Source organism: Nyctibius grandis, chromosome 25 (assembly GCF_013368605.1).
Source record: "Nyctibius grandis isolate bNycGra1 chromosome 25, bNycGra1.pri, whole genome shotgun sequence".
In the NCBI taxonomy this organism is placed as follows: domain Eukaryota; kingdom Metazoa; phylum Chordata; class Aves; order Nyctibiiformes; family Nyctibiidae; genus Nyctibius; species Nyctibius grandis.
The window spans coordinates 3030905-3050928 of NC_090682.1; the positions used below are offsets into that span (position 1 = coordinate 3030905).

The 20024-nt window shown below is 50.9% G+C and overlaps 1 protein-coding gene across 1 annotated transcript in view; it reads right to left on the minus strand.

Annotated features, from left to right (window-relative positions):
- The window catches only part of LOC137673422 (opioid-binding protein/cell adhesion molecule homolog), a 258831-nt gene that overhangs the window by 97083 nt on the left and 141724 nt on the right, over positions 1-20024 (minus strand). The gene's annotated exons all lie outside the window — the stretch shown is intronic.

The window sequence follows — 20024 nt, forward strand, 5'->3', positions numbered from 1 at the left end:
CCGAGACAGACGTCCTCAACTGCCACAGGACCTTCTCTCTCCCAGCCCCAAAACCCTCCGTCCGCCCGATAAATCACCAAACCCAGGCTCCCTTTCAGAGCCACACACAGGACCCAGGAGTCCCGACATCACACGGACATATTTAAGCACAAAACAAGGTTTCCTCTCGTTGCGAATTCCGCTCCAAACTCCTTTTAGAAAAAGGTTTATAGAGGTTTTTATTTATTGTCAACTCCTGGATGATAAAACGAGGCCGCTACAAGTCCTATTTATTTCCCACCCTCGCAGGAATCGGAGGGGCTGAGATGGGAAACAAATGAAGGGCTCCGGCGCTGACCCTGGGCTCGTGCTGGTTTGCAGCCCGCTGGGTGATTATTTTATAATAGCTGATAGCATCTGTGATTTAATGCAGCTGTTAGAAATTAGCAAGGACTCCATCGAAAGCGTCCCAGTCACTCACGATAACAGGCTAATAAATCATTCCCCCAGTGCTCCGTGGCATTTATGGTTCTATTTTAGAGATGCAAAGCATAGATCCGCCCGCTCTCCTGGATTTATTTTTATTTATACTTTTAATAATGCAATTAAATAAATAAATTTAGGATGTTGTGACTCTGTTGCCAAAAACAGCACCGACGAGAACTTCCCCTGCATGACTTCCCTTCGTTATTTTCTCCCCACTAGCCAATTAAATGGAAAACAAATGGCTCCAAGGCTCCTCCGAGATATTGCTTCCAAGGCATGGGGTGAAAATCTCACACCGCTGAAATCCTGGGGAGGCCGAAAGGGAGAGGAGGGGAGAGAGGGGAAAGCTGGGGTGGCTTTCACTCTCCTCTCCATCTACTTTTCCTCCCCTCTCACCACAACCCTGAACACCTCGATGTTACATTTCACGGAGACACAGGCGAATGCACTCAGCGTTGCCCAGTCTTCCATCAGCCACCAAACCCAGCTTTATTAATTCCTTACAGGGCAATGATTTGGGGCACTCCCTATGCTCCTGAAAAGAGCAGAAAAGCGGCAATTTCCCCCATATCTACCCATTGTGGCTGCAACCTGGGTGCTTAAAAACCTCCTCCGAAATAGGATGCGTGAGTAGAGCAGGAGGGTCCCTGACGCCGGCTGGCCAGCCCGGCATGGCTTTCTCCACTGAACCACATCATGATGGAGCGCAGCCTGCCCTGCCTGTGTCCCTCCAAATAAAACCAAGGGAATTACACCTGCTGCCCGGGATGATGTGCCTGGTCCAGACATCCCTCTTCGGAGGGAATGGCCAAGGGAGGCGGGAGCACCAGGGCGGAGAGGGAGCTAACCATGCAGAGATGGACGTGAGCTCCAAACCCTTCCTTCTGCCTCGCAGGAGAGAAGCACCGTGGGACTGGAGCTGTCTTGATTTACTCCCAGGGGGGGTTCACGTCGGGTTCCGTTTTGAGTTTTTGTGAAGTTCTCGTTCTTTTTAAAAAAATCTCCTTAACATGAGCCTTATCCTGTAATCTCTCACATGGCCAGTTTGCGTTCTCGCAGGGACCCTGACAAACACAGACATCCTCGGATGCCTTTCAAGATCAGCTTCATCTCTGGGGGGTTTCCATCACTTGGAGACCTGACCCATCCTGAGTTCGGTGTGGAGCCCCCCTGCACCCTGGATCAAGGTGAGGAGCAAGCACCCCAGTGTCCTGTCTCAACATTACCAACCTCCTTGCTCTCCTGTGTTGCAATCCACCAAAATTAAAAAAGATGACTATTGCTGCTGCTTCACCTAACAATATTTTCAGTTAATAAGGAGAAGGAACCAATTTATTTCTCAGCCACGCACTAAACTCTCATGTTAGCAAGTTTAGAGTAAGCCAACACCCAATAAAGTCTGTACAGACTCCACTGGAGCTGAATCAGATCTCTGCTGGGTCCATTTAAAATGCTCTAAGCATTTTCATCATATCCTTACTTTTAAGTAGAGTTACAGTCAGAAAAATTACTCTGCATACACGACCCCAGAGGTTTCATATTTCTTCTCCTGCACTGACAGTTCCTGACCAGATCTGCTTAATTTACAAGTTGGGAGATAGGGTTGCTTCCCCTCACCCCAGCCTGAAAACTGCCAGCCCTGCAAATTCCTCTGCAATGGAAATACTCGCCTCCCCTCGCCGGCTCTGCCACCTCGGTGCAGGATATACGGCCCTGGGCACGGCTCCCGAGACACGAGCGGGTGGGAGAGAGAGTCCTGGAGACGAAGCGCTGGGCATCCACAGAAGCCCAGGAGGACGTGAGGCTCCCCAGCGATAAGATGGAGATCACACGCAAAACACCAGCAGAACGCCACCGAGTCTAGTTGTGGAGGGTTTTTTTAATTATAGAAACTGATTTTTTTGCAATTACTGTTTAATATAATGGAATCCATCATTAAAGCAATGGGTTCAACCGCTCTGATCTTTTCCCATTTAAATAAAGGCGGATGGAGAAGGCTCTGGGAATTGGCACCACCCACCCGGCTGGCATCTCTAACTGGGGAGCAGGAACGCAATCAAGGCGGCCAGCAAGGAAGTGCTTTTGTGACTGCAAAACCCCATTAAAGCCTTCTTAAAAGAATCAAGTCTAGCCAGGTACTCCCATGGGTACAGCCAGGCCTAATCCTGCATCCAAGATCCAAGGCAAAAGTCCCACTGCCCTCTGCAGAAGCCACTTGGTACCAATTATTCCCTTCCTTACCCCAAATCCTCCTCTTAGCATGCAAGAACCTGAATAATCCTTCATCTCAAAGGAAAGCAGAGGGCTTCAGTAAGCACCTTTAGCAATATTTTAATAACAAAAATCCTAATTAAACTTTTACATGTTTAAACACATTTGTCGTGTATTTTCATTAATAATATTCCGTGCCATCTTTAGCTTGATAATCTCCCCACCACCTGCAAATAACCTCCCTCAACTACCCCAGCATATCTTGCATGCCAGCGGCACGGAGAGCTGGACAACTCTCCCAAGGCCACCCTGCACACCGGTGGCAGTGGTCTGCAGTCCTCTGCTGTCATTGATACGAGAGGGAATGGAAAACGCAACTGAGAGGGCAACCTGGAAATGGGTCTGCATGGCAGAACCCACGTTACACAGAGCCTCTGTCGAGTCGGGGTGTGGGAATATTCTCCTTGCTAGGACAACTACAGACAACGAGGTGAAGAAGCAGGAGGCCAACAGGCATCAGAGGCAGTTCTCAGGAAACATCCTATTTTCAAGAGCGTTGGTGTGCTAAAGACAAGCCACTCAACTTTCCAGTGCCTCAAGGATCTGCTGAGCTTCAGCTCTTCTCGCTAATGGGGAAGACAAAAGTGGGAAACAAGAAAGGACACCAGATATGCCTCAATCCATTCTGACTTCTGTGATACCACCTTTAGAGAGGGCAAAAACCCTGTCTCTGAAGACTAATTCAAGCTACTGGTTGATCACTGCCTGGAGCAGACTGGTATTTAGTAGCCGGGCTCTTCTGCAGTTTCGTATTTATTTTATTAATATTATTATTATTTTTAACCATGGAATCATTTTATTAATATTAATAAACCCGCAGAAAGTGCTAATTTCCTCCATCATTCTCCTAATTACCTCTATTGAATTGTGAGGATCATCTGCATGAGTAATGACTCCCCGTGCATTTGCTTCGCTGTTCTGCCTCTGTTCAGCAAAGAAATCGGCAAGAGCCGGATCCTGCACCCGCAGATGGGAGGGAAGGATCTTTCCAACCACCACCAGATGCCTCCTACGTTGGCAGCGGTAACGACTGGAGTCTCTCCCAGCCTCAAAAGCCTGGCAGGGGTCATCAGATTTACTCTGCACGGATACAAGGGATGGGACAGGTCTGCTAAGGGGAAGGCGATGGCTCTCGTGCTACTTCTCGGCGTACAAAGCCTCTCTCTCTCTTCACAGGAGAGGCTGCCTGGATCATATTTGTATTCATTTTCATGAACTCCCCATAAAAGTCACTAATAGAACACAATCTGCTAATTAAATTTCACTCAGGAAGGCATTTTCACCTTAGATTAGCAGTGTCCTTGCACATTTTTTGCTACTAATGTACTAATAACATCTTATTTATCTTATAAATGAATTCCGTTAGACTTATCATTAAATTTGAGATATTAACGTGCCCAAATGAACCAAACGTGAAAGGGGGAGGTGAATAATTCCAAAGGGATGGAAACCACGAGTCCATTTGCCTTCCTTTTTACTGCAGGCTGACAGCTCAGGGGAGCAATATCTTGCCTTTAACTGCTGCTGGGGGTTGGTGAAGGCTCCTTGCCCCCACCAGCCCCCAGGTCTCACTGCCAGGGATGTGCTACCCAAGCAAAGGGCATGCACAGCTCCTGCAACCCCAGGTCTTCTTTGTGGGGAGGTCTAGAGTAAGAGGTTTTACGCCATAGAGCATGTAGGAGAGGACTGAGACACATCTCGCCCCATCCTTGCTCATCCCATCGGGGCCATCCCTACAGACCTGCACCAAAACTCCAGGCTCCTGGTTTCCAAGGACTTAACGCTCCTCCCAGAGATGCCCCATCTGGACGCGCAAATACGCCGGCGAGACCAGCTGCAGCACCTGGGACAGGATGTAAAATATTTGTCGAAGGGAGGGAGGAGGTGGGGGAGAGGCGTTCTTGATCATGAATCCTGGCAGGATGCAGCTGCTCTCTGTGCTTCCCTGCGACCGGCTACAAGATGGATAACAGAGAGGAGGCCAAGCCGCAACGTTTAAATCCAGATCTGCTCGTGCACGCCGCTGAAAATCCCTGCCTTCTAGAGGAGGGATTTTCACCCTAGAAGATGAAATTGCACACCCTCAAACCTCCCTTTCACCCAGCCCCATGGGGGATGCACCACCGTCCTCCTGAGCATCACATAAGGGCCTGATGCCAACCAACAACAACTCAGCGCCTATCGAGCCGTGCCCCAAAGAAGGGGATACGTTTTTGTACCCGGCTTTTCATTCTCCTCAGGCTTTTTGTCCCAAATCAGGGTTTAGTCTTTATGCAGACTGGATCAAATCCCACCCTGGCTGAACAAAACAAGAGCAAGGACTGTTTCCTCCACAGTACCTCCGTACACGGCCCTACGGTGCTCAACAGCCAACTTGGCAGAAGAAAACAACATCCAACCTGCGCTATTCCGACAGAGGCATTTTCTGCCCCTTGCCGAAGCTCCAGCCCTTTCCCACTGGTAATTGGATGAGGCAACATTGACATCCAGCGGCCGATGAGATTAATCGCAGCGGAGCCGGAGTATTTTCTCTGGGGACAGAGCAAGGGCTGGCAGCACAGTGTGAGCTGCAAGAGGCAGAAGAGACACCAGCATCCCACCGCCGTCCCTCCTCTGCATCTCCCTGCCAGGGCCACCACCACCATCAGGGGAAACTGCATTTTCAGGGGTTTGCTATTCCCTAATCCTCCTCCGTGCTCTAAGATACCATGGCCTCACCGGCATACATCAGCACCTCTGCTCTATCTGGAGATGCATTTTTACACCAGTTGGCTCCCTGATTTTGTGTCCGAGTCTCCTAGGAAGTCTGTTGCGTTATAATGGAAGCCTTGAGTCCGTTATAAACCCAACAGGCACCAGCCATGGCTACTTGTCCATCACTCCTTACCTACTTGCCCACTTCTTGCAGCACACCAGCTGCTCCCTGGGCAGAACAGCCCCTAGACGCCTTCGCACGCTGGATTTTTCCCAACGGCTCCCCAACACCTGCTGTGACCCTCCACAGACACGGGGACACGTCGTCTTACTAAACACGGGTCCATCCTGCGAGCGACCAGCCACTCCTCAGGCATTTACACCATTGCCTGCTCCCGCATGCAGCCAAAACCTCCCAGATCACCATCAGGCCCTGCCCAAGAGCTTCTCTGCTGCCTCAAGCTCGACCTGGATCTACCTGCCCATCCGCTTGCAGCACACACCTTCTGCCCATCACCTGCTCCCACCAGCTCTCGGCTGCCTTTCAGCCATACAGCACCACGGCACAGGGCTGGTAATGGATAACCTGACCTTTTCTCATTCTCAAAATGCTTTCCAGATGCAAACTACAGCTGGACATCTGTGAGGTCCGGGGGAACTTCTCTATTCCCCACTTACAGACAACGAAACTGAGGCACTAGGAAAGGAGGAGGACCACGGCGGATGGGGAAGGCTGTAAATCCATGCTGTCAAAAGTCTGCACTCAGACCGTTTTGCCAACTACAGAACAATTTGCATGCCCACAGGGGCACTTGGATGCTGTTCCCTCCCCAGACAGCTGTAAAAAAAAGAGGCTCCCCCTCCTCAGTTCTGCTTTAAAGGTTCTGCAGTTTCTCTGGGGCTTTAATTTTATTTTAAAAAAATACTAAGGCAGATTACATGCTACGCAATTAAATATTGATTGGGAATTCTCCCCAAGTATGTTTCCCCTCCATCTCTCTGCCTCCGCCGGGAGATGTCAAGTTCTGTTTCCTAAGCTGTCCCCATCCAGTGATTACGTTCATTAGGACACCAGCCTTGTGGTTAAAAGTACTTTCTTCGCTGCTGTACGTTTAATTAGACAACTCTTTCCTAGAAATTATTTATAGCCGAGCTTGGGAGCTATTGTTAGTCCGAATGTAAATAAGATTCAAAAGGGAACTCCCAGGGCACCCCTGTGGCTGGTGAGCCGCTCACTTCAATCCATTAGCGCTGGTCCCAGCGCCCCTGCTTAGCACAGGCTTCCAGGGGCTTTATGGCTGCAACTTGTGCGACTGAACAAAACAGCAAAGCAAGCCAGGCTAGGCACGGGTTTCCAACTCTACTTTTGATGGACAAAGACTATTTTCCCTCCCGTCAGTGCAGGGAGCTGGGAAAACCCCCCCAGCTTGCAGAAAGAAAGGGATGCGGCTGAGGAGGGCAGCAGGCAGCCTCTGCGTTCGGTGGGAAAAATATCAACTGTAATTAGAGCAATATACATCTTTGTGAAACCATCTGAGAACACCTGAGCGGGGTTACGGGTCTGTTTGAAAAGGCTGGCCTTGGAAACGTGCCTGGGAAGGAGACAGACCAAGCCCAGCGGTCTCAGAACGCTTTGCAGCGAGCCCATGGCAAGCCACAGCGCCATAGCTTCTGAAGGAAAAGCAAGCACGTGGGTCTGATCCTCACCACAACCACCAGCCCAGCGCATCGACACAACCACCACCTCCAGCTGAGACATTCATCCAAGCCCCAGTCCTCCTCCTGAGCCCCTTTTGCAAGCAGCATGGTTGAACGACCAAACATCCTTGTTTTCAACCCAAATTTAGTGCTGGGCTGGTCAGGCACACTCTTCCCACCACCCTGCAAGAGCTTTGCTGGGAACATTTGCCAACCACCACATCCAACGCGCAGCAACAGGGCGATCGAGTCTGGATGCTTCCCCCTCCTGCCAGCCCGGCACTCGCAAACCAACGGCGCATCAGTTGATGGATGATTCACGGGGTTAATCGTGCATTTTCACACCTTCGCCTGTTCTCCCGGCGTTTGAGGGAGGGGAAAAACGCACTCAAGCGGCGTTATTTAGCAGAACAGCACTCAGCGGCTCGGAAATAGCTGCTCCACGCAGCGAGCAGCAGCAAGGCCATGGGCGTGAAGCGGCCAATAATGCAAGAAAAATGGTAAATCTCTAAAATCCACAACCAGCGAGCAGCGGCGGGCTGGAGGTCACCGCACCACACGTGCCCGCACAAGCCAGGAGCACCCACGCGCCGCGCAGCTCTGCGGGGACCAGGAGAAAATGCAGAATTAAACGCCAAAAGCTCGGCTGCCAGTTTTGATTTCTCCTGCCACCGTGCGAGGCAGGGCCGAGGTCCCCAGCGCCACAAAGCCGCCTGCGCGAGTTGTCCCAGCCCCGCTGGTGATGGTGCCAGCAAGCCTGCCATCACCGCCGCCAAGCCCAGGCAGAAGCCATCACCGTTCTGGAGGGGAACACCATGGGGAGGTCTATTATTTTAAACATATAATTGATTCTAATTCATCACTTATCGCACGGTGACAGGTTTTTATATAGTTTATTATCTCTGTCGCAGCACGGAGGCCCGGGGGGATGGCTCCTATTGTTCGGCGGTTCCTGCTCCTGCCTCATCTCTAGCTGCTCCCGTTATCTGTCTGATTAAGTTTGGATTCTGGTATCTCAGGGTCCCCGGGTAACTGTCAGCGCTCATATCCTCCCCTTGCAGGACCACAGCAGCCTTTATGCACCTCTCCTCCTTGACCCGTCTGTCACACACGGTCTCCGTGCTTAGCTGAGGATTTGGGGACCGCAGAGATAGCCATCGCCCCACCCCGCTCCCACATGCTCCGCAGCAACACTTAGGAAGTCCCCAAGGACCAGGGTACCACGGCACCCAGCCCTTTGGACCTCGCAGGATGCCAACCCGAACCCTGTTGCCTTCATCCCTCCGCGGTGGCATCATTCCTCCCCTCCCAGCACCTCCGACGGGAAATTGCAAAAGCAGAAAGGACGAAGGGACCCAAAAGCGCCCGGGTTAGCACAGGGAGGTGCGAGCACCGCATCGCTTCCCAACCCCATCCGAAAAACATCCAGCCCCGATGCGCAGGGGCTGGGCGCTGCCGCAGCCCGCAGAGCCCCGCTCCTCCTCCCCAGCGTTTCCCCGCGCGCCGCAGCACTACGGGATCGTAGCTAAAATGGGTCGATTTGGAGAATTTCCATTTCACAGGGCGCTTTCAACTTCTCCACGCTTTGTTTTCGTTCGGTTTCGGAATGAACAAATACAAAAGCACCCGCACGCTTTCTTCCAACGAGCTCAGCGACTCCAAAAATGCCAGGAACTAGAATTTTCTTCCAACGCTTTGAAAGAGTCACTTTGCAATTTTCGGTATTTCATTTCAGCATTTTAGATTATTTTGAATTATTTCTACAACGTTTCACGACGGTAAATGCGACGCCGAGCACCGCGCAGCACAGCTACAAGGATGTCATTATGTGACATAACGTAATGATTGAAACATGTTACAATTTGATCCTATTTTAAAATAATTAAGGGCTGCTGCTTCTCCGCTCTGATTGAAACATCTTGGGGTTTTTTCCTAGATCAAAGCGTGCCTTGTTCAAAATGTAAGGGAACAGTTTGACATTGTTCAAAAATGGCGTCAAACCCAGTTTTTACAACGCAAACAGCAGAGACTTTCATCTCGATGTCAAACTGCTTCATTACAACAACAAACATGAGGCACTTTTATCTAAAAATGAGGATGTTGTAGTTGACTTTAAGTAGCAGCTGCCCTTAATTATTTTAAAAAACAAAAGGAAACATTGCAGGGATTAATCTGCTTCGGTGCCGGTGACGTGTCGTAGAAATACATGAATAATGAAAACAAACTTCCAAACATTCAAATTCAAGGAAAAATTTAAAACAGGGAAATTCTTTGCCATTTTTCTGCCAAGGAGAGCGGTGCAAGGGAGGTCTGTGCTGCTACACCGGGCAGGGGGGATGCTGGCAGCGATGCCTGCGCTCCGCAAACCCTTTATCACCCATCGTCGGTCGAATAAGTAATTGCAGACCTGGTCTGACATAAAAACCAACAGCCCCGACCTGAACAGCCAGCTTTTCCCTGGCAAACACACCCGGGAGGCTGGGGATGGGCTTTACTGAGGGGAAATGAAAAGCTCACTTCTGCCTTGGACCTGATGTCCCAGGGAATGCCATCGCTGATGTCCCCTCACTGCCGCGAAACGGAGGCGAGGGGTGCTCTGTACGGCTCAGGAAGGAGTCACATCACCTAGACAGACCTTGGCAGGCTTATATTTGATAAGAAATACTGGCAAAACCTGATTGAAGCCCAGCTTGGCAAGGTGTGCTTAGGACATCTCTGTTCTCTGGACTGGGCACCCGACCACTCTACCAGTTCTGTAGCTCTGGGACCACCACAGGTTTGTTCACACAGAACCCAGGGCCAAGGGAGCCGAATTGGTCGACCCCTTGAAACTGTAGGAAGTAAACAAATAGCAACAATAACTATATATGTGACTTAGACTAAAGGAAGTGGTATTTTCCAAACACACATCCTTGCAGATACACATGGAGAGGGGACGCTGTGATCTGCCTAGGCTGCGTCAGACTGTATCGATGGAGATGGGACCAGAGAGACCCGGAGAGGACCACTCCGAAATGGAGCAAGTCAAAAGCGCCGCCTGACCAGACGCATTCCTGTTGGCAGCACCGGCTTGGAGGAACACGGCTTCTTCCCACCCTTTGGGTGCCCGCTTGCAGCAGTGGGGTGCAGGCGACCAGCAATACCCACTGTTCCCCCGAGCCCTGCATCCCTGCCGCATCCTTGGAAACCAAACCCCTCCGCTCTCACAAGCGCAGGAGAGGCCCTTGAGGTGCTCTCGGCCGCTCTGTGAGTGCCGGAATATTCCTGAGCTAGGCTGGGGCTGGGCTCTCGGTTGCGAAGAGGAGAGCGCTCCTTTCCCCCCGCCAGCTATTGCCTTTGCCGCTGACATTTTGCTCGGTGCCTGATGAGCTTCCTCCCCCACTTCCCCTAGGAATGACACCGCTGTTATCGCCGCTGCATCTAAAGCACACACAGACTCAGTTTAGGGACAGTTAATTTCCAATTCTTTCCAGATGGGTTGGAATAATATCCCCAGGTGGTAAATACATTATTAAGAAGGCAGTTTGGTGTGAAATTGGCTATTAAAATATAGATAAAGTTTAATATATTGAGCTCCTTGTCAGAAAAATCACTTTAGAGGGAGCTTATTATTTGTTTGATATTAAAAGAGTCACAGCTCCGCTCCAAGTGACAAATGGGGAGGGGGGGAGGAAATGCCACCAGTAATGAACAAAAGCTTTTTAACATTTAAATTTAGGTTTCCTCTCCACGCCCCACGCTGCTCTGGGCACGCCTGCCCAGCACATCCATCCGCCGCTCCTCGGACGCCGGCATCCCAAACCCTGGCCGCGGTGCCGGCGGGCGAAGATGCTTTTTCTTCCCCTTTAGGGAAGAAAATGTGGGTGGGATCCACGAAGGATAATTATGCAGAGCATCACCGGTCCGATACGGAGGCGAGAGGCAAGCCGCACCTTCCCGCTGCTCCGTGCGGGGCTCGAGTTAGGTCTCCGATTACTAAGACTTCATTAGTTTTACAAAATATACTACAGAACATTTACTAGCGGGCTATGAAGAGTCATAAATAATTAAAATTAAATTACACTTGTCAAGGAAATGAACGAACCGCTTCTCTGCGAGGCATTATCCTCCTGCGCTTATTTATTTATTTTTAAATCGCCTGCTTACCGACTTAGCGCGTTTTTATGGAGCGGGGTTAGAACAACACGCTCTTCGGACAGAAGAAAATACACCCCTGACCTGATTTTTACCCCACTTAGCCACAAAGAAGAAGAAATTACAATTTATATCAGTGGTGGTGTGGCGCATGTAGCCCCATTTGGAATCAACAATGGTGTTAAAAGCGTTATTAATCAGCATTATTATTATTATCTGGCAATTAGCAAGCTTCAATAATTGGCACTTATTAGATCTTCCACTTGATGAGAATTTACTGTCAGAAGCCTTTGAGGGGAGGCACAATAACAGTGGAAAACATCTTAACTAATTAATTAAGCCTCCGACAGCCCCAGAACCCTTCTGAAAATAAAAAAAAAGAGGGAAAAAAAGGCAGTTTGTTACTGCTGGAGCTCGAGTTCAGGCTCCTTACCCCCAGTTCAGAGGTTGCTCTGGGCTAGCAGATGGCATCTTCGCACCACCGCCTCGTGCAGAATTGGGCTCCTCACCTACGTCCTTGGGCCTTTTATTTGTACCTATTTATTCCTTTTTTTTTTTCCTCCCACTTGCCATCGTCTCCTAGAAGTCACTTCCACAAGCGAACACCCCCGGGGTGCAAGCATCCCTCCGGGGATGGAGGAGCCCAGGCATGCGATCACCTTTTATCTCCCATTTCTGTTCGCTTTTCGATGGTTTTGATGTTTTATTAACGGTCCTGCTCTGTTCGAGGCAGCTAGAGGCCTCCTGTCACTTGGGACTGACGGCAGAAGAGCGGGGAGGGAGGAAGAGGAGCGGGCAGAGCCACAGGCAGGGCTCGGCGAGCCCGTCTCCGCCGCTGAGCTTGGGCCTCTGCCTCAGTTTACCCCTTTGCCACGCACATCACCCTGCTTTCAAGCTCCATTAATATCTGTAGTGGGATTGGAGGTTCTGGGATGAAAGGTGGGATAGGAGTGCATGGTATTAATTAGTTAATCAATAGTTAATTCCTTCAATATTTGCAAAAACAAAAAAACAACCCCCCAAACCCCACCATTCACCGTTTACCCGCGAAGGTTTACACACACGGATTTACATTCCCAGGGCTGCACACGCTGATCCTGGCGCTTCACTGCACTAGAAGTTGCTTTTATTTGGGGGCTTTTTTTGCCTTTCCCCTATAACAGAAGGAAATGGCCTAGCAAAGGATGCAAAAATAACCACCTTAACACCTTAAGCAACCCCACCCACCATCCCAACATCGGAGAGGACAGCAAACATGCGGCAGGGAGCAATGGGATATGCAAGGGGAGAGCTAACCGCACCACGCGCTCTCCCTCGGCGAGGAGAAAGGTAGTGTGTGAGCAACAGCAATTAAATCTATTTAACTTGCACGCTGCAGCGAGGACGGCAGGGAGACCGCAGGGAGCATCAAAACCCCTCAAAGACAGGCAGAGCCTGGCATCAGGGCCAGGACAAGCTGGTGGCGATGGCACAGTGGGGTTTGCCATCCTTTTCCATCCAAAGGACGCTGGCAGAGGGAAGACCCCGCTCTACAAGCGCATCCCCTGACCACCCGCCCGTAAGACTCGGCAGCAGAAGAGCCCGCTCTCATCTGCAGTCTCCTCCACGCCGCGCTGATTAGCCAAGCACCAGCTCCTCCAAAGCAAACTCCCACCCCTCCGTGCCATCTCCTCCTCATCCCTCTTCCCCAGCTGCCAGCCGCATGCAATTATCCGCCGAGCCCGGCTCCCCAGCCCTCCCGCTCTGCCCGGCGCCTCCACCCCGGGCTCCCCGCGCCGGAGAAGTTTGCAGCGAGTGCCTGGGCTAGTGGAGGAGGAGGATCAAGGTTGCTGATGCTCCTTTCAAAGGAGACCTGGAGAGGTTTGGAGGAGAGGCGGGGCTGCCTGCAGGCTTCCCCAGAACATCTTATTAGAGTCACTTTCACACATCACTTGAAAGCCGCCTGACAACGTCCTTTCTTTAACAAAGCAAATATTGTATAAATTAATAACCCTTCAGGGAAAGGCAGAGCAAGCGCTTCCCAGCCCTGCCCCACTTGCCGCAACCCGCTCTTGCAGCCTACCAAGAGCAAACCGCTACCAGGCTGGAGAGGTGACACGAGGACAAACCCTCCACCTTTGGCACAGCACACAAGCAGAGGTCCCTGGATGCCAGATGCACCCCAAAACCTCCCCGGAGGAGGCTGAAGAAAGCCAAACAAGCGTCAAATCCTGATTGCTCTCCACTGCTGCATTCCTCAGGCAAGCCCAAGGATCTCTCTTATATCGCCATCAATATTTCAGCGCACACGTTTGTAATTTATGAAGGTGAAACGACGCTTCTGCGAAAGCCATCACGTATGCGGCTCTCCTGCTTGCAAATCTGAGGGCTGCTCCCAGTTGCAGCAAGTCGCAGGCTCAGAAGGCGTGCGGAGAGGAGACAGGCTGTGGCCTTTGTTCAAAAAGACCATGAGACACCTGGATTTGAAGGGGCTGGGAGGCACTACCCAACCTGGCCGCCTCCGCCTGCCACTCACTCCCCTCCTGTTTCGCCCCCGGGGTGCAGGGTGAGGATGTTGGGCTGGGACGCGAGCTGCTAAGCACAGCCAGGACTAGTCTGGTTTCTACCCTTTCAGTCCAATAATTTGTGTTAAGAACCTTAAAATCCTCGTAAAGAAGCTCATGCTTGGCTCTGCAAGGACTCTTGGTGGGGGGGTCACTGACCACGCAGTGCCTTGGCTTTGCTGCACCAACCTGCCTCTTCCCTGCAGGACTCCTAGGAAACACGTCCCCCGCTGTCCCCAGCTCCTTATCGCAAAGAGAAGAGGCTGGCAAGTGCTTTCTTCTTTTTCCAAACCACCACAGAAAGGCCTGAGAGCAGTCAGAGCTCCCTACAGCCCTACTAGCCACTTCTGAACAGCATAAACCTCCCAGAGGTGCAGCCCTTTGGGGCTTCACACACTGCTTGGAAAAATATTTACAGAGCTGGCACTGGTTTCTCTCCCTTGCCTTACTTTGCTGCCGGTTCCCTTTTATCAGCTTTAAAACCCCTGAGCTCCCTCCTCTATCCATCCCTCTGCGAGTACCCTCACCAGACCCCCGCCGTTGATTTAACCTCTGTTATCTCCCCGATTAGCCCCGCCACGGAGCAGATAGTTGGCTCTTATCAGCCCATTAAAGAGCCAAAGAATGCTGTTACCAGTTTTTTATCTGCAAAATGCACACAAAGCCCTGCTGATTATTCTATTAATTTGTTAATGAACCTGTCTTGCCAGACAGACTCTCAGCGCTTTTGCAAAGTAGGGGTAGGGAATTTTAATCTTCCGAGGGGTTCAGGCCCTCCGCTCACGAGGTTTTTCAGCTCCAAACTTCTGTAGGATCTGAAACAGAAAGTTCAGCCCCATTAGCAGCTGCCAAGCACAACGGAGCGGTTCAGAAACTGCTCCGGTTGCTAAATAGGGACGGGGAGCAGCCCTGGAAGCGTGCACCAAGGCACGGCTTGCTACACGAGTCCCCTTCCCAAGCAGCACCAGGTCCATCGCTCCGCACCCACCCACCTCATCGCCCAGTTGAACAAACCTGAGCAGTTTGAGATGATGGTGGGTACCAGCACCTTGTGCTCTGCGTGCCAGGCTTCAAGGAGCGCCAAGCACCCAGGCTAACTCAAAACCCTAAATTACCCCAGTCCAGAATGCCAGGGAAGGTCCAGGTTAGACATTAGGAAGCATTTCTTCTCAGCAAGGGTCATTAGACATTGGAACAGGCTGCCCAGGGAGGTGGTGGAGTCACCATCTCTGGAGGTGTTTAAGAAAAGACTGGACATGGCACTTAGTGCCATGGTCTAGTTGACATGGTGGTGTCAGGGCAATGGTTGGACTCGATGATCCCAGAGGGCTCTTCCAACCTGATTGATTCCATGATTCTGAGAGAGTCGGCACTGCCAGCACCATGGGTACTGCATCCACCCTGGGCTGGAGATACTCCTACGGGTCCTGCTTCTAATGAAAGACAGAGCCGGGACCCAACGGCACAAAAGGAGTGAAGTCAAAGCAGCTGCCTTGGACCTGACAAGGTAGGTCTCTCTTCCTGCCAAGGTCAGCTCTAAATCTTCCGATTGACTCAGAAGTAATGAGATATTAAAAATAATGAATTTGAGGTTGCGTTCGTCGACCCTCTGAGCTGCTGAGATTTGCAAGAGCACGGTCTCTTGCTATGCAGGAGCCTTACCACAGCGCCTTAATGCCTCCCAATCTTTAATATATTTACTCTTGCAACACCCCTGTGCAGAGGCGACATTATTATGACTGTGGAGAGAAGCAGAGAGCCTGGGATGACACAGAAAGACAGCAGCAAAATGAGAGATTCAGCCCAAATCTTCTAAATCCAGGGCTGGTGCTCTAACCACCAGCCTACTCTTCCTCTCCCTCCCGTTATATTCGCTCATGGCCAGAGCTGCCTCTAACTGGGGAAGGGATGAAGAAAAGACCAAAATAACCAGAAAAGCATGGTCGACCTGTCAGGATTGTCTGCAGAATACATGTGTCTCCTTGGCCCACCTCTCTTCCCCTCATCCTGGGGGAAAAAAAATTAAACACACTCGCTTTTCAGTTATTTTTAGGCAAGGATAGCTGCGTGCTTAAGTACTTCTAAAGCTGCCAGTTGCACAACAAATTAAATGCGTAACCCTGGAGCACTCAGAGGATGAATACATTACGGACAAAAGAAACATGTCATCACACCCACACACAGCTTTGTTTGCTTTGCATTCATACATGATTCTGTTGTCACCTCCATCCCTGACTCCTAATGATAAAAGACAAAAGGCAGAGAATTCCTGCTCAAACCCCCGAAGTCTCCATCTGATATGCACAAATGCAATTTGTCTCAAAGCCTCCCAGGCCCCTGATCCAAGGGAGATGCATACAGAAAGGGCTGCAGGTAGGACCCAGCTCACCGCAAGGAAAGTGCCACCGAGGCTGGAGCAGAAGCATCTGTCTCACCGCATCCCTGTCCAAGCCTTTGAGACCAGGCTCCTTCATGCTCAAGCATTCAAACATCTGGAAGCAAACAATTTCCCACGGACGTTCAAGAGCTGCTGCTGTTCCTACAGGAACCCTTCCTATTTATCGTGCCAAGCAACACGAGGTATTTGTATTCACCCGTTGGGTTTCAGCCTCACTTTCCAAATCAGCCGTCCTATTTTTACGCTGAACCAGGGTTTGATCTGTAAACCAGAACTGATACTACACAAGAGTTTCAAAGCCACGTCACCTTCATTAGATCAACCACTTGGAGCCTCCCCATCGTTCACCCTTGTCTCCTCCGAAATGAGCAAGCTCATTTATAGTCTCCATTTTGATGCCTCACCCCAAGTTTCCTCTGATATATCCCCAATTCCAGGGCGGACTCAAAGTTTCTTTAAACCAAAGCACTAAAACCAAAGCAACCACAGCACCTGGCAGGGCACGGACCAGCTGGCCTGCAGGTCTGCTCCATCTGCTGCTGGCAACCACTTTCCAGGTCAAAGCATGTTTTCATTGCACAGAGCAGAGACAGCTCATGCTGCAAGGAGGCCGGAGGATCTCTGCATTAAAGATCACGAGCATGAAAGCACAGGGTCCATGGCTGAAAGGAAAGAGCGACATGTAGGAGACAGGCAGGCCTCCAAAGAGAAAAAAATAGCCATTTTGTACCCAAGAACGCTCTCCCACAGATCCCCAGGGGAACAGCCTGGGAAAATCTGCCTTGGAGGTAACACTGTGGGAAGACCAAGCTCCACACAGCCCAATGTCAGGACATTTATTCTTGACTCTCTCAGATTCTCATACTCAATAACGTATTTTGAACCCTTCCCCAAGGGAAAGGCCACAGCAATCCCTGCTTGCCACATGCTCTTGGTTCAATTCTGGAGACTGATTTAACGGGAGACACACCAGGATCATAGAATGGTTTGGCCTGGAAGGGATCTTTAAAGGTCATCTAGACGTTTTGTCTTTTTTTTTTCCCCACCACTACAAGGTAACGCTCATAGCACGAAGACAAACCCACCGGTGCATAGTTTGTCAGCGCGATGGCTTCCCACAGCACTGAGCACAACTCAGCGTCAGCTCCCGACTACAGTCCTGAGCACGACGGCAGCAATAAATATCAGTAACAGCACGCGAAACGGAGCCGAGCTGCAACACGCTGGGGAGAAAAAAAATCTGGAAAGGGGTTATTCTGCCTTCTGCAGCCTGGCAAGGGGAAACAAACCTCCAGCCCCCAAACCTGGCGTTATCGCGTAGCCTGCTCTTCCCCAGAGCATCCCAGCCTCATCCAGGCTCCTTCATCCCAAAGGACTTCTTTCAGCCCAGGATCCTCCCAACAGGCACTGTCTTCTCCTTCCCTGCCTACACCTTTCTGTCTAACCAGTGCTTGGTATTTGAGTCTAAAGGTTAATTAAGTGTGGCTGCAGGAATGAAAGGCCACAATCAATTACTGTGCCTGCTTGTCCATTTGAGTCAATTTTTAATCATGGTGATTTGGTATTTTGGGAGGCGTGGGGTGAGCAGAAGGGCGAAATTCTCTTTCTTCCTCTCTTCTTGAAAGATATTTATTCGAGCTGGATAATTCCCCTGTCTCCAGGCAGATAGCATGCCTTCCCCTGGCATCCACCACCTTCTCTCGCCTTCTCTTTGTTTCTGTGCAGCGCTCCAGAAGAAGGAAGCCAGCAGAGATGACGAATGCAAGAAAAACTCGCTTCAATATATTCCCACCGCAGCTTTCTGGACCTGCTGCCTGCCCCGAGTCCTCCAGGTTTTACCTGACCTGAGGCTGGAGGGACTGGAAACGCACCCTGCACACCCAGGTGGAGCAGCACCACACGCACGTGCCCCCAGCCCCTCATCTCCAGCAGCTCTTTGAATCCCTGCCCAAAACTTGTTCACTCCGAGATATAGACCTCCAAACCGCCCCAAAAGGCACGGGGCTGCTCACCTACCTCCTCACCCAGACAAAAGCCCTCCCAGTGCTCTCCAGGCAGCATCCCCAGCACACCTCTGCCATATGCACACAAGCCCTCCGCACACGACCCATCCACATCCCCCCCAAGCACTCACTGCAACCACACTGACTTTTATCCCTTAACACACACCCGCCACCCCGAAGGCAACACGTTCACCCACCCCCCAACAAGCTCCCTTTGCCTGTTGTAATAATTAACTATTTAAAATTCAACCGGTGCTAATCGCAGCAGTCCGGGCTGTGTTCTCATTACCCAGGATCAATTCCTGTTTAATATTCACCTCCAGCGGTGGATGTGGCTGGAATGAGTTGCTGATTTCTCTCTCGCTATGCCAAAGCTAATGAGTGGCTCCTGCTATTGTAGTACAGTCACTCTCCTGTAATCAGTCAAAATAACAAGCAACAGCACCTTCCAGGGATGCAAAGTCTTCTACATAAATATACATAGACAGTGAGCCACACCAATGGACTTCACATCTCAATGAGCTACGGCCAAGGCGCAGCCCATCCCCAGCCGTGGGCGTGGGGACAAGCCCACGGCCCAGGAATTAGCTCTCATCCTTAAGGGGCATTGCAGCCATTTGTAAGGGCTTGTCCACACCTGGGAGCTCCTCTGGATTCAGAGCTATCCCTGCATTCATGTACACACACCTAGCACAAACGTGCTCCTTGTCCCTTGCTAGCTTCAACAGACACATGGACCCACCATAAGAACGATCTGCAAAGTCATCGCCAAAGAACTCCATGTGTGCTACGTGCCACCTCACAGCCCTGAGAGTCAACCTTCCCTTCAGAACTCTCTCCATGGAAGAACACAGAGCTCTTGCAAAATAATAACAGGGGAAAACCACCCTGCCTGCTCCCTCCAAGGCATTGCTGACAGATCTTGCACGGGACGTCATTAATTTCCATCTCCCTCCTCTCTCACTCGAGGGAAAAATGGAGATGTCTTCTTTTCCCTCGGCTTTTGTAAGCACTAGGGGAAAGCTCGAACCCATTCCTCTGGGGAGAGCAACCTAACGCATCGAGCTGGTGGGACCATCATCAAACAACAAGCACGAGCAGGGTAACTGGCCTCACTCATGGCGATGTGCAGCTGAATTAGCACGCAAAGAAGTCCTCCTAAGGGTGGCCCTGATTAGAGGGCTGAATTGGTGAGACACACAGAGCATGGAGGAAGAGAGTGGGTCTTAGCAGGGCTGTAACCATGTCACCCACGTCAGCTGGCTTGTCCACGTGGAGATGCCAGGGACGCACAGGGAGAAGGGAGCGTCACTTCTTATCAGGCTTCGCATGGACAGGTCACAGGACAGCAGGAAAATGGGAGCTGGCAGGAATCTTCATCAAATGACCAAACGAGCCTATTTTTGTTCCTTAGCAGCAATTAAGGGCAGAAAATTAAACTAGCATCTTCGCAGCAGGCAGTTGTCACCTCGGTGGGTGGCAGCACGCTCCTCGCTCAGCTGCACCACGGCAGTTAATGGCAAGGAGCGGGTCAGGAGATGCCAGCACCGCGGGGACAGGAGTGACCTTGTCCTCGGGGAAACCTCCAAAGGGAGATGGAGAAAAGCCCACAAGCTCTGCCCATGTCTAGCGATGGCCCTATTGATGAAGCAAAGGGAAATTGTCTACCTGGTGCACGTCCATCACCTCCCAACAGCTCACAGGGGAGGAGAAAAACCACAGATGCCTGGAGGCAGTTTGTTTGCCGAAAATCAATAACTAGTATTAAAAAATGGATCCAGTTCCCATTGGAACAGACTGCTCAGGGCTCTGCCATAA